The sequence below is a fragment of the Gossypium raimondii genome, chromosome 8 (assembly GCF_025698545.1).
Source record: "Gossypium raimondii isolate GPD5lz chromosome 8, ASM2569854v1, whole genome shotgun sequence".
In the NCBI taxonomy this organism is placed as follows: domain Eukaryota; kingdom Viridiplantae; phylum Streptophyta; class Magnoliopsida; order Malvales; family Malvaceae; genus Gossypium; species Gossypium raimondii.
This window is the reverse complement of record NC_068572.1, coordinates 17,239,091-17,251,950: the sequence shown is the minus strand read 5'-3', so window position 1 is coordinate 17,251,950 and position 12,860 is coordinate 17,239,091. Positions and strand designations below refer to the sequence as shown.

The 12,860-nt window shown below is 30.8% G+C and overlaps 1 non-coding gene across 1 annotated transcript; it reads right to left on the bottom strand.

Annotated features, from left to right (window-relative positions):
• Positions 1 to 12,493: 12,493 nt before the first annotated feature.
• LOC128032098 (small nucleolar RNA R71) lies at positions 12,494 to 12,600 on the bottom strand. The gene has a single exon (XR_008188228.1). It is a non-coding gene; the product is annotated as a small nucleolar RNA R71 (small nucleolar RNA).
• Positions 12,601 to 12,860: the final 260 nt, after the last annotated feature.

The window sequence follows — 12,860 nt, the reverse complement described above, 5'->3', positions numbered from 1 at the left end:
TATCCCTTATCAATTATTTAATGTCATCTCATCATGTTTTTCATGTCATTGATACATAATGTTGATAATTTTTTTTAACCTGAATCTTAGACCTTCGACTTTAGACCCTGGACCCTAAACTCTAAACCCTAAACCTTCAACCTTAGACCTTGAACCCTAAACACTAGTCCTTGAACTCTTGACCTTCTACTATGAACCTTGAACCTTGAACCTTGGATCCCTAACCCTAAACTCTAGACCCTGGACCTTACACCCTAGACCATGAGCCTTGAACCCTAAATCATGGTTCAGGTTCAAGATCCAAAGTCTGGGGTTTAGGGTACTAGGTCAAGGGTACAAGGTCTAGAGTTAAGGTTAAAGAATATCATCAAAATAATGTGTTAATGACATAAAAAAAATCCTGAAATGACATTAAATAATTAGTAAGAAATACAAGATGATGTGGCGTCTCTGTTTCCCATACTCCTTTTCCATATATTAACGAAATTTCTAATAACCTATAGAATTTACCAATAATTATATACAAACTTATGTCCTAATTATTTAGGTTTTTTTGGTAAAACTAAATAATTATATTAGTTTTAAAGGTAAACAATGGGAGAGAAAAGTTTACACACTAAAATAAATGAATTGGAATAACATAGTTAATTGTATTTATATAAAATATATTTTAAATATGAAATTTTTAGAAATTAATATAAAATATCTATTTAATTTTATTGCATTTGTACTTAAAATGTAAAATGCCAAAACTTTCATTCCAAAATATTTATAATATTGGTATTTTATTCCATGCATCATTCCACACATAAACTTTTTGTATTATGCTTTATATTATAGTTTTAAAAGTTATTTAAAACACTATATTCATTCCATCATTTATTATTCATTTTACACTAAAAGTTATAAAATATTTTGAAAATTTTGCTTAAAAGCAAAAGTTTCTATGAATTTTGTATTTTAGGTAAGTAATATATTAAGAAAATAAAATATAATTACATTAAAGTGTTCATTTGTAAAAAAATTTCAATTTGTATTTGTATTATATAAATGTTTATATAAAGTTTAATACTTATATTAATTTAAAACATCTTTATATATATAACTTGTTCTCATGCCTTGCACAAGTTTAAAACTAGTATTTATTAGGGATAATGATAAATTTAGCAATCAATGTTTACGTCATTTTCAATTTGGCCATTATTATTTTTAAGTTAAATTTGACCATTAACTTTTCAAAAAAGTCAAATAATTTTTAATGGAGATGTTGACTAAAACATAAATTTTAAACAATATTGGCATGAAAACTTGTCTGGCAGTCCACTTATACTTTATCTTGACATAACACTATTTGTCTTATATTTTACGTCAAAAATAATTTAAAAGTTATAAAAATATTCAAAACTCAAAATTCAATATATATAAATAAAAAAATTAGCACAAAATACATGTGGATTGCCATGAGGGTTGCTACGTTGAAGAATTAACGTTTTGGTTAGAATTTTGTTACCAAAACAATATTTCGACTCTTTTGAAAGATTTATACAAATTTGACTCTTTTAAAAGGTTGAGAGTCAATTTTAACTAAAAAATCAAATTAATAAAAATGTAAACTTTAAGGACTAAATTCTTCATTTATACCTATTTATCTTATATTATCAAACTATTATTGTATTTTAATGAACAACAAACCCACATTACTTCTAAATGGTTTTGAGGGGAAAAAAACAAAAATTAACTTTTATTTCTATATTAGGAAATTAATTATCAGTCAGAGATTATCTTTAGGTCAATCACAGATTTGAAAAGATTTTTCGGGAATGAAATTCTCAATTTCTCATCACCAAAATCAAATGTTATGACTTAATTGACGACTTTCCAATTATATCATTTAATCCCTATAAATTGTTAACTGGATCCTTTCACACGTTAGGGAAAAAGCAAAAGCAGGAAATAATGGAGCGTGAAAATAGCATAGTTGAAGAAAAACCAAATCCATTGTTTCCGGTTGACGAAACGTTCTGGAAAAAACTTCTTTCAAGGAAGCCATTGAAGGGGCAATCCACGGGAATGTTGGACAATGAAAACGTTGTGTCGGTTCCTTTTGATTGGGAAATGAAGCCTGGAACTCCTAAACATCCTCAAACTGATAATGTTGTACCGTTGATCAAGCCATCCCCGGCGGTGGAGAGCCAAAACTTGATGATCCCAAGCTTTGCTTTCACCCATACGACAATGACCTCATGCTTTTGGAATAAACCTCGGAAGAACCATCGTCAGGGCAAGAAGATGGGTAAGGGTAACGCCAAAAGCCGTCGAGGACGATTTCATAGTGGTAATAATGTAGCCGAGGCCGATGGTAAGGCCAATCATACCCCAGAGAGTGTTGAGCTTTCGGATGTTAATGCCTATTCGACATCCTCGTCTGATCACTCCAGGTCGTGCTCATCATCATCGTCACTGGTGTCCAACACTTCTTGCAATAGTAATAGTTCATCTAATTCATCAAGTTTACGTAGTTTTGCAAAGGGTTTGATTAAATGGTCTTTCTAGCTAGTTGCGAATTATTTTATATTATATGTTTTAGGCTTGCTATTTTTAATCTCTAGTTTCAATGCTTTACAGATTGTAGCATTAGTTGGAAACTTCGTTTAAAAGAAGGTTTTGGTTTTCAGAAATACCCTTTGTTGTAATAAAAGTAATCTGAAATTGTAAAAGGTAATCTTACAAAAAGACTTTCAGTCAAGTTCATTATTTCAAGTTAATAATGAAATACAACATTATACAAACATTAATTCATAAAATCCACTGATTGATCTCACGATTCAAGCCATAATTTAGTTTGAATTCTGTAGGATTTTAAATCTAAGATTATGGTTTATTTTAATGTGTTTGCAATGTAATAGATGTTATTCTAGTTTATTACAGTGCATAATTTTTTTTTTATTTTCAATCTTCGGATAATTATAATTAAATGATATTTCTTAAACAGTTTTGAGTCAACGAATTTCATATATAAGAAAGCTCTAATTCTCATGTTGCAAATTAAATTTATATACAAGTGACTTGTGATTGCGAGCTAATTGTTATAAACTCTCGAACCATTCACATTTCGATCACGGTGAAAGTTGACATCAACTATTATAAAAGGTTTTAACCTTAACATGTTTTTTCATTATTAATATCTATCAATGGATTGTTAAAGGGAAGAGTTGATGGTACGTTTTGGTAGCTTAGAAAAATGCTTAATTTTTTAGATTAAGGAACAGTTGACTATTGTTTAGGGTGGGGGGTGATTACAAGGAAGGTGGCTTTCCTTAAATTGTATGTGGATCCCTCTTTATTTCTTTCCTAAATCGTTGCTCGGTTAAAAATACTTATTGTAACTAATTTTGCATTCGTGTTAAACCGGATATTACGATATTGATGAAGCTTAACACCAACAGTCTTTTAATCAAAGGGAACCTTGGCCTTAGAGTAGTGATTCATTTTTTATGGAATGAAAGTAAAAATAGGGTGAAGAAAGGATTTAGATCAAACAATATCAAATATCCATCCATTAAAATTTTTGAAGAGATAAATGGAGATCAATAAAATTTGTCAGTAAAATTATTACATATATTGATGCACGAAGGTGGTTTGGGTGGTTAGTGAGAATTTGAGTATATTGAGAGGCATATCTATTAAAGGAAAAAAAAAGGCAAAGAAAATCTTTTAGAAGAGTGGCAATAGGTAGAGTGTGTTTAAATACCTCTTTACGTTGATCGAAGGTGTATGTATATAGGTACTTCAAGTGTGTAACATCTTAAGATAGGGCTTAGGAGTTTGGAGTCTGGCGAGTAGGAGTTCGCCAAAGAGTCAGTTGAGCAGGTATTCATCAGTAGGTCTGGCGAAGAGGGGTTCGCCAAAGGAATTGGCGAACATGTATCAGCCAGAAGATTTGGCGAGCAATGGTAGCCAGTGGGCCTGGTGAATCGAACATATTGGTTTAGGCCTAGCAAGCTGAGATCGCTAGTGTGATTGACGAACTGGGGTTTGCCAGTAGGTTTGGCGAATGGGAGTCCACCAATAGGTTGGCAAACAGGAGTTCGCTAGTAGGTTGGTGATCTGGAGTCGCCAATTTTGGCCACGTGTGAAAAGAGTAGTTATACCTGAGTTAGGAAGTCAACATATGCTACCACATCATTCATGCACGTAACTATTTCCTACTTCTACTACAACTAGAGTATCTTAGGAACACTAAAACACTAAGTGCCTATAAATTAAGCCCCTTTCCATTGGAAAGTTCATATTCTAAATTCTCTCAAATTCATCATCGATTATTTTGTTATCGAGTTCTAAGAAACCAAGAATTAGCTCTTAGAAATCAAGAACCGTTGACAAGCAAAGACAAGGAAAAAGCGAAGCTTGCCTAAGTTTTCAGCAAATTGGTGAGTGTTTAGGGATTGCCACTTGTATGTGCAAACCACAATGTTAAACAAGAGCTTAGGGTCTTAACCTAAGTTCTGAGAGTAATGTTTCTTTAAAAACTCTATTTTTATGATTGTGTTTTAACTGTGTGTTTTCATGAATAGTGATACTCGAGCTCTATATGGCGAGCGCTATAAGCTTTGTGAGCTCCCCATGAATTACGAGCTCTATATTTTTAAGTATGTGTTTTGACACTATACTTTTCTGTAATTGTTGGATTTAATGGTATGCCATAGGATTATGAGTACTCACTCATATGTTTTATGTTTTGGGCATTGAGGACCTGAGACAGGTTAGAGAGATAAGGGAATGTTGAGCTTAGCTTTATTTAATGAGAAATATTGGTGCGTTGGAGAGTGTCGAGCTTTATGCTGCACTTATAGGATATGTTAAGACTCTGTGAGTCATTTTGAGGCATTATAAAGAGATCCACTTATCCAAAAGTAAAGATCATATGTATGAAATTATGTTTTCTGAAATAAAATGTTTTACAATTTGATGCTATCTGACAGTAAGTTTTGGCGAACTAGGTTCGTAAGTATGGTGGACCCATTTCGCAACTCAGTGATTTGCCAAAGTTCCTATTTAACGTATGTTTTACATGTGCTTTTTGGTTATTCTTTCATGTATATTCAATAAGTTTGCAAGAACTCACACACTCCCTCCTAAACATTTCAAATAGCTAGATTGCAAGGTGAGCCGCGGCAAGGCAAGTGATCCAAGAAGCAAAAACTCTGGAAAGGTAGAACAAGCATACCTTGGATTAAATGCAATGTGGGTTTCTGTTTGGGCTTAGAGATATCTTTCTAATGACTTCGCTGCTTGTTTTAGGACTTAGTTATTTTCTTCATGTTTCCTAATGGCTGTCTTTTTTTTTTATTTGCGAACCAATATTAATTTATAAACACCTCTGTATTTAAAGTATAAGATTTTGATCCAAGTTTGTTTGATGTTTTCTTAATTGATAAGTTCACAACTATGAAATTATTTCTAAACCTTGAGTATGCCAAAGGCAATAGTGCGAATGATTTAAAACTGACAAACTTATAGAGTTTGCCAGGGTTGCTTTGAAGTGACAGGGGTTGAACTTTGCTAAAGTGCAAACCCCAGCGATTGGCAAAATGCTATCTGCGAATCCATAATATTTTTGAGTTACAGAAACATTGCGAACCAAGTTCGCATAACCTTAGTTCATAGAGGTAGCTCGCGAGACCTACCCTGATAAAATAACTTATCCCTTAGAAGACTTTGAATGTGCGAACTATGCAGGGGTACAAACCCCTATGTTAGATAGATAAAATGTTGTGCTCGCGAAGTGCATTGTGTTGCAAAAACTTAAAGTTCACATGCTATTAGTTCCTTTCTCTATATACCTATATGCCTCCAGGAAACAGTTGTTAAGTTAATTATAGTAAAGTAGGTTCGCACGTTTTTGCCGCTGCATACCCTAAAGCCTGCGAAGTGAGTTTGTGAGTTTGGGTTGTCTTAAATCAGTGCATATTTTACTTGCATATATATATGTGTGTGAACCCTTAACTTATTAAGTATGCGAACCCTTATTTGTGTGCGAGCTGGTTTAATAGAGTTTTGTTGTAAGTACTCAGACACATTTTGCTGCACAATAATAACTTAAGCACATTTTATGTTATAAACTGCTAGTGTGTTGGAGGCTAGGTTGGGAGTTAATGAAGAGCCATTTAGGTGGGTAATGTGACATTCCATAGCTCGGGTTCGACGACAAGATCGGGTATGGGTATACAAAGTGAGTCCTTTGAGATCAATTGTCCCACTAAGTGTAAGTTTGCTAAGTAGGCTTTGATTTGATCAGGTAAAGTACATGCGCTAAACATACCTGAGATAGATGTCAATGTCCATGCAAGGCGAGGTGTAGTCTTCAGGAGAGGTGTTCCAAGTAGGCAAACTTATATGGTCAAAGTAATTGACGTGGCGAGATCTCCGTTTGATGTGGAGTCAAGCTTTTTGGTCAAAAAAGTTGACTAAATGAGATCATTTGGGTAGGTTGAAGACTTGACAATTGCCTTCCAATTGAAGAAAAAATTATAAAGTGACCTTTCTTGAGTACATTACATGTAGTAGTTGAGGAGGATGAGGGAAGCGCATGCAAAATGAGTACATTGTACTTGCCATGTCATTTTCAGTATCACATAGCTTTTAGTTATAAGTAGGGATTCTTGTGTCTTTAATATATTAGAAAGTGAAACGATATGTTAATGATGTAGCAGCTATGTGTTGAGTATTGATCGGAGAAAATTTCATGTTTTTAAAAACTTCTTGAATACATGAATTGTTTGGTACCTATAAAATGGAAGTTAAAAATTTGAACTCTCGATTTTTTTTGGTACAATCAAAGCATACATTACAATTTAGAGACAGAGATGTTAACACTAGGACTCAAATACTAGATTTTGAACTATCAACGTAGAGCTATAACACTTGTTTCTTTAGTTTGTCAGCTCAAAATTTTTTAATATGGGGAGAAATTCTTGCAAAAAACTTTTTCACAAAATTTGGTGTGTTATGGATTTTTTGTATCCTCCATATTTGTTTTATAATCTATATCCAGGATTAGGTTGTCCCTGTCAACAATATCATATCTAAACTTTTACTTAGGTTCTCTCCTTCGAAGTGCAATGCAATTTCCCACACCTAACAATTGTTGGCAGTGCATTTAGGATTTTAAGTCACACAAATATATTAAAAGTCTTTTTGCTACTGCTATTTAAATTATGGTTTGAAGTTTTATTGTTATTATTATATATAAATGATTGAGTTTGGTGAAATTTTGAACTAAATAAGAATAATATTAATTTTTCATTATATTACTAAATTGATACTAAAAATAATTTATTAGTATATTAATAATTATTATATGATAATAACAAAAGTAATATTAATTAACAATTAATTAATGTGATAATATATTAATAAATATAATTTTATCTAAAATTTTATTTTATTTTAAATGTGATAATGCTTAGATTAACATTGTAAAATTTATAAAATTTTCTTTTTTGCCAATGTTAAAAAACATATGAAACATTAATATTTTTATATTTTGATAGTATATATATTGTATGAATTTATTTGTTGCTTTGTTAGTTTATATGTCAAAACCTAAAAGAAAAATAAATATATATTATATTTAATTTTATAATTAAATTAAATTTTTATTGATAGATACTATCTATTCCATTTAATTCAATAAAAACTTTGCCTCGACAAATCACTTGATTCAATTTAATTTAAAAATTAAAATTAAAAAAATTGCTTCATTAAAAATTAATATTTTGTGTTAGATATGTTTTTATGTTTTTTCTAAATCTATAAAACCAATAAATAAAATATAAAATAAAATTATCTATTATGATTTAATTAATAATACTTCTATTGTCAATCTTGAATATAAAACTAATCCATGGATTTTATGTTTCTTATTGATAATAAAATATTAGTATAAGATATAAGATATAAGATATAAAATTATTATATTTATTTTTAAAATTATTATCACTTAGTTAGAGTTTAAATTCATATTAAGTCACACATATCTCTCTTAATTAGTTTTACAAGTATATATTAATTAAAATTAAGATCTAACACTATAAATAAATGTATTAACTAAACATTTTCAGTAACATCTAAAAATTGTAAATAAAAAAACCTCTTATTTTAGAGATTTTGTTTCCATCACCAAGATATTTAGTTATTTTTATGTGATAATGATAATTTTACTATTATTTAATTTTATTATACTCGTAGGGTTGTTAATGTTTTTTTTACCACAGTGTTTTGTGTTTTGAAATATTATACCTATCAACTAATAATTACATGTATTAGAGAATACATTAGTTAGTTAGTTTTTTTTTTGTGCTTTTCTTAGATTGGTGTGGTTGGAATACCATATCAACTTTTTAAAATTTTTTAAATAAAATGATAGGCAATTAATTATTTTATTTAAATTTTTTATCTATCTTGATTTTACAAATTAATTTTATGTTTTATTTATTTTAGCTAATCACTTAATATTTCACTAACATTCTTATTTTTTTATTTTTGTTAATTTTAAAATACTATTCTATTCTATCAATTATTTTTAAAAATTAATTAGACTTTATAAATTAAATTAATTAGCATTTAATTAGTATAAATATATTTTTTGAAATTGAAAAAATATATATTATCTAATGAGTTAAAAAATAAAAGTGTAAAATCATGTGCAACGCACGTGATATCAAAAACTAGTTATTTATAAAAGTAATGACTTAATGGTAGGTTCGGATAGCCTAGAAAAATGTTGAATTTTGGAGGTGAAGATGTTGAGGAAAGTTTTTGAAGCGGCCTGCTAAGTGCCACTTGGAAGTGGTTGCTTCCATCAACCTTATGATAGTGTAACAACTTGCAATAGTTGGAGTTGGCAATTTATTAAAATAAAAACTTTGGGTTTTGAATTGTGCAGATATTCTTGATGTATGGAATCCGAAATTTGAAAACCAATATATTTGGAATAACTATCATTGAAGATTGAATTAAACTGGATCAATCAATTACACCCATTGGATTGTGGAGAATCAATCAAGATTGCATTGAAGACTTCTTTGAAGAATGAATCTCTATATGTTTGCTTTATATTGGAATTTATTAATATATTGCTTTTGGTTATTTTGTAGTTGTTATTATTAATGGGTTGGATTGTAATTGATCTTTAGTATGCTAGTAAGTCTCGAAACCTTCTATATATTAAAAGACTTGTATAGGTTTTTGTATGAGAGCATAGAGAACATTTTATTATTCATCGAGGATATTCTTTTGTGAGTGCATTTGAAGTGTAAGCAGATTGAGTTTACAACCTAAATTCTCAAGAGAGAATTTAGAAGTAAGTGTTCAAGTTTTTAGGTACAAAAGTAAGGTCCCTATACTTGGAGAGTGATAGGGCATGATTCACTTGTTTTATTGTGGACTAAAGATAGTGGAATTACTCATTAGGCTAGGCTCTGTAGATGTAGAGAAATCGAACTGGGTAAACAAACCTTTGTGTTCTTTGTTTACTTATTCATCATAGTGGCAATTCAAGTGGCCACTACAATTAGACATATCCATTCAAATGATTGTTTCTAAGAAATTAACAACTGTAGGTTCCAACAATTAGTATCAAAGTTACGAACATAAAATAATTAGTGGTGATTCTTGGAGTTGTTGGTTGCTAGTAATGGAAGGATCTTCGACTACTCATCCCTTTATGCTAGAAAATGGTAATTATTCTTATTGGAAAACAAGGCTTGTAACACCCTATACCTGACCTGATCGTTGAGTTCGAGCTATGGGATGTCACATTTGATGCTGGAGCAATTACGATTGAATTACAATTTAGTATAACAATTAATACATATTACTAAGTTCAAAACATCATTAATACATGTTATGCAGTCATTTACAAGCCTTATACGAGCTTCTGAAAGCTCTTTAGGTAACTCGAGGTCGAAAAAGGACCAGATTGTAAAATTTTCAAACTATCGGGCTGACATCGCGACACCATGGATATCACGTTGTGATCTTATCAAAATATGAGTGTCGTTGTGACTTTGGAAGTTTGAGGTTGCGATGTTGCTCTTTGTAGATTCAAGTTGCGGCATTAAACTTGTTTCTGCATTAACCATTTAGTACCAATTCATTACATCCAACCTAATATCACATTTGCTTATCAAGTTCATTGCAATTTCAACAGTCTCAAATTACAACACATACAATGCCATTTAGCCACATCTAATCAACCATTACTAACTGAAATATCAACATGATCACATATTATACAAAACCGACTCAAAACCTAGGTACATGCCATATATCAAATGAAAAGGGACTATACAAACATTGGTGAGTCGAAGACTGTTGATTGGATGCTGAATCACGTCTCGAGACTTCGGGATCTACTAGAACTTGCGCATGGAAATAACAACCATACATCGAATGATAAAGCTCAGTGGCATTTTCACGATTCAAGTTATATAAACGAAATGAAGCACAATATATATACAATCAGTGCATGCTAAGTTTTAACCATTTCAAATTTATTGAAAATATCATATGAACTAATTAATTTTATATGTGTCAATCCATATAATGTCACAATCACCAATCTAAATAACTTATCATGTTAACATTCAAACATTAATCATGCATATACTTCCATTTCAAATCATACTATTCATTTATATCATCATTCATTTCCATATTAAATCTATTGATTCGGTTACTACCAAGGACAAAATCAAGCAACATCCTTCCAAAAATAGCGTGATCGTCCACCCACCTTCCTTAATTCAGGGCCAGCCACCTTTAGAGAAAAAATCAAGGGATTTTAGGATAAAGGTAGCTAGGAACATTGGATCCTCTCTAGAATAAATAGGTAGGCTTTCATCATCACTAGGGCATCATTGATCATCCAGCATTATTGAAGCATCCCACTTCTCTCATTTTTCATTTTTGTATTCTCTCTACATTTGAGAGAAAGTTGAATAAGCAATTCTATAGTGTTAAAACTATCAACGCCGTCCACCAGATTCTACTTGGAGTTTTTTTCCTTTAGTATTTATTTTTGTTCTAAGTTGAAAAACATGATTGCAATTTATTCTATTGCTTTTGATATAATAATGATGACTTAGCTTTGATTATGCTAGAATGATTGCACATTCTTGATTTATTTTGTTCATAACATGTTTTTAATGTTTTGTGCCTCAATTGATTATTATCCAAATAAAATCATTAACATGTTGCTCATGCATAGTAAATGTTTGAGTACATCCGAACTAGTTATTTAATCGAATCAAATGGTAATTCTTGGACACGTATTTGAATGGTGTGTGTTTGATCTTTTAATGATGAATTAGGTCAAATTAGTATTAATATCGAAATGTATTTATTACCTTGTATAACTTTAGAGTTAATGTGATTAAAGTGTTTCAGTATAGACATATCACTTGTTACTTCACATAATTTATAATGAATGGTATTTTATAATATAATCTTTAGTTAAATATGACTTAAACATATGCATGTTGACTAATGGATAAACATAGGACTTCAACGAAACTTATGACTAAAGATACTAAGTTAATAAACAATTGAGTTGCCATGGATTTTCCGGACATTTATTAAACATTATTGTGAATTAATTAAGTTGAGGAGTGTAATTATTCTAGCTTATTAATTTCATCGTTATTAAACCTTGTGAATTGCTGCTTCATTTTACATTTGCATCTTTTTACTTAATTAGTTAATTCCCACTTTACACTTATTTATTTTCTCATCACCATCTTGTTTGTTTAGAATTTAAAAATATTTTCATATATAGTCCCTGTGAGACGATACTCTTACTCATTAGTTTATTACTTATTGGCGATTGTGTACACTTGCACATCATTCGAATAATTTCGCGACAAGTTTTTGGCGTCGTTGCTAGGGACTATGTTTTAGTAATTATTTGTGAAATTGAAAATTTTCAATTTTCTTTAAATTTATTTCATTTTTATTTTTAGTAATTTTTACTATTTTCAGGTGATAATGGATCCTCTATGACAAAATCAAAACCAATGAGGTTTTTACAACACTCATAATCTGGTCTTTATTACTGATGACAGAGATTGTCCCATCCGATAATATGTTGTGCCTTTATTCAATGAACTCAATTCGAGATTGTAACGCCCAAAATTAAGGCTTCTCAATTTGAATTAAAGTTGGTTATGTTCTAAAATTAGCAAACGATGGGCCAATGTAGTGGAATGCCTACTAAAGATCCACATTTGGACCTCCACTTATTCATAGAAGTAAGCGAGTTATTCAAGTTAGCAGGAGTGATTGAAGACGCTTTGAGATTGAAATTATTCCCATACTCATTGAGAGATAAAGGGTGAGCATGGTTGAATTCTTACCACCTTATTCAGTATCAACATGGCAACAATTGGATGATTGATTCTTGATAAAGTATTTTTCACCGAGTAAAAATGTCAAGCTCAAAAATGAAATCGTAACGTTTCAGCAACTCAAGAAAGAATCTCTCTATGATGCATGGGGGCAATTCAAGAAGTTGTTCCAAAAATGTCTTCATCATGACATTCCTCACTATATTCAGTTGGAGGCTTTTCACAATGGTCTCAATGCACATACAAGACTGGTGGTAGATGCTTCAGCCAATGGAGTTATTCTTTCGAAATCATACAACGAAGCTTATGAGATCCTTTAAATAATTTCTATCAACAATTATCAGTGGATGACTAGTCAAGTAGCCATAGGAAGAAGAGTAATCGAAGTTCATGAAGTTGATGCACTTACATATTTAGCAGCCTAGGTATCGTCTATGACTTCAATGCTTAAGA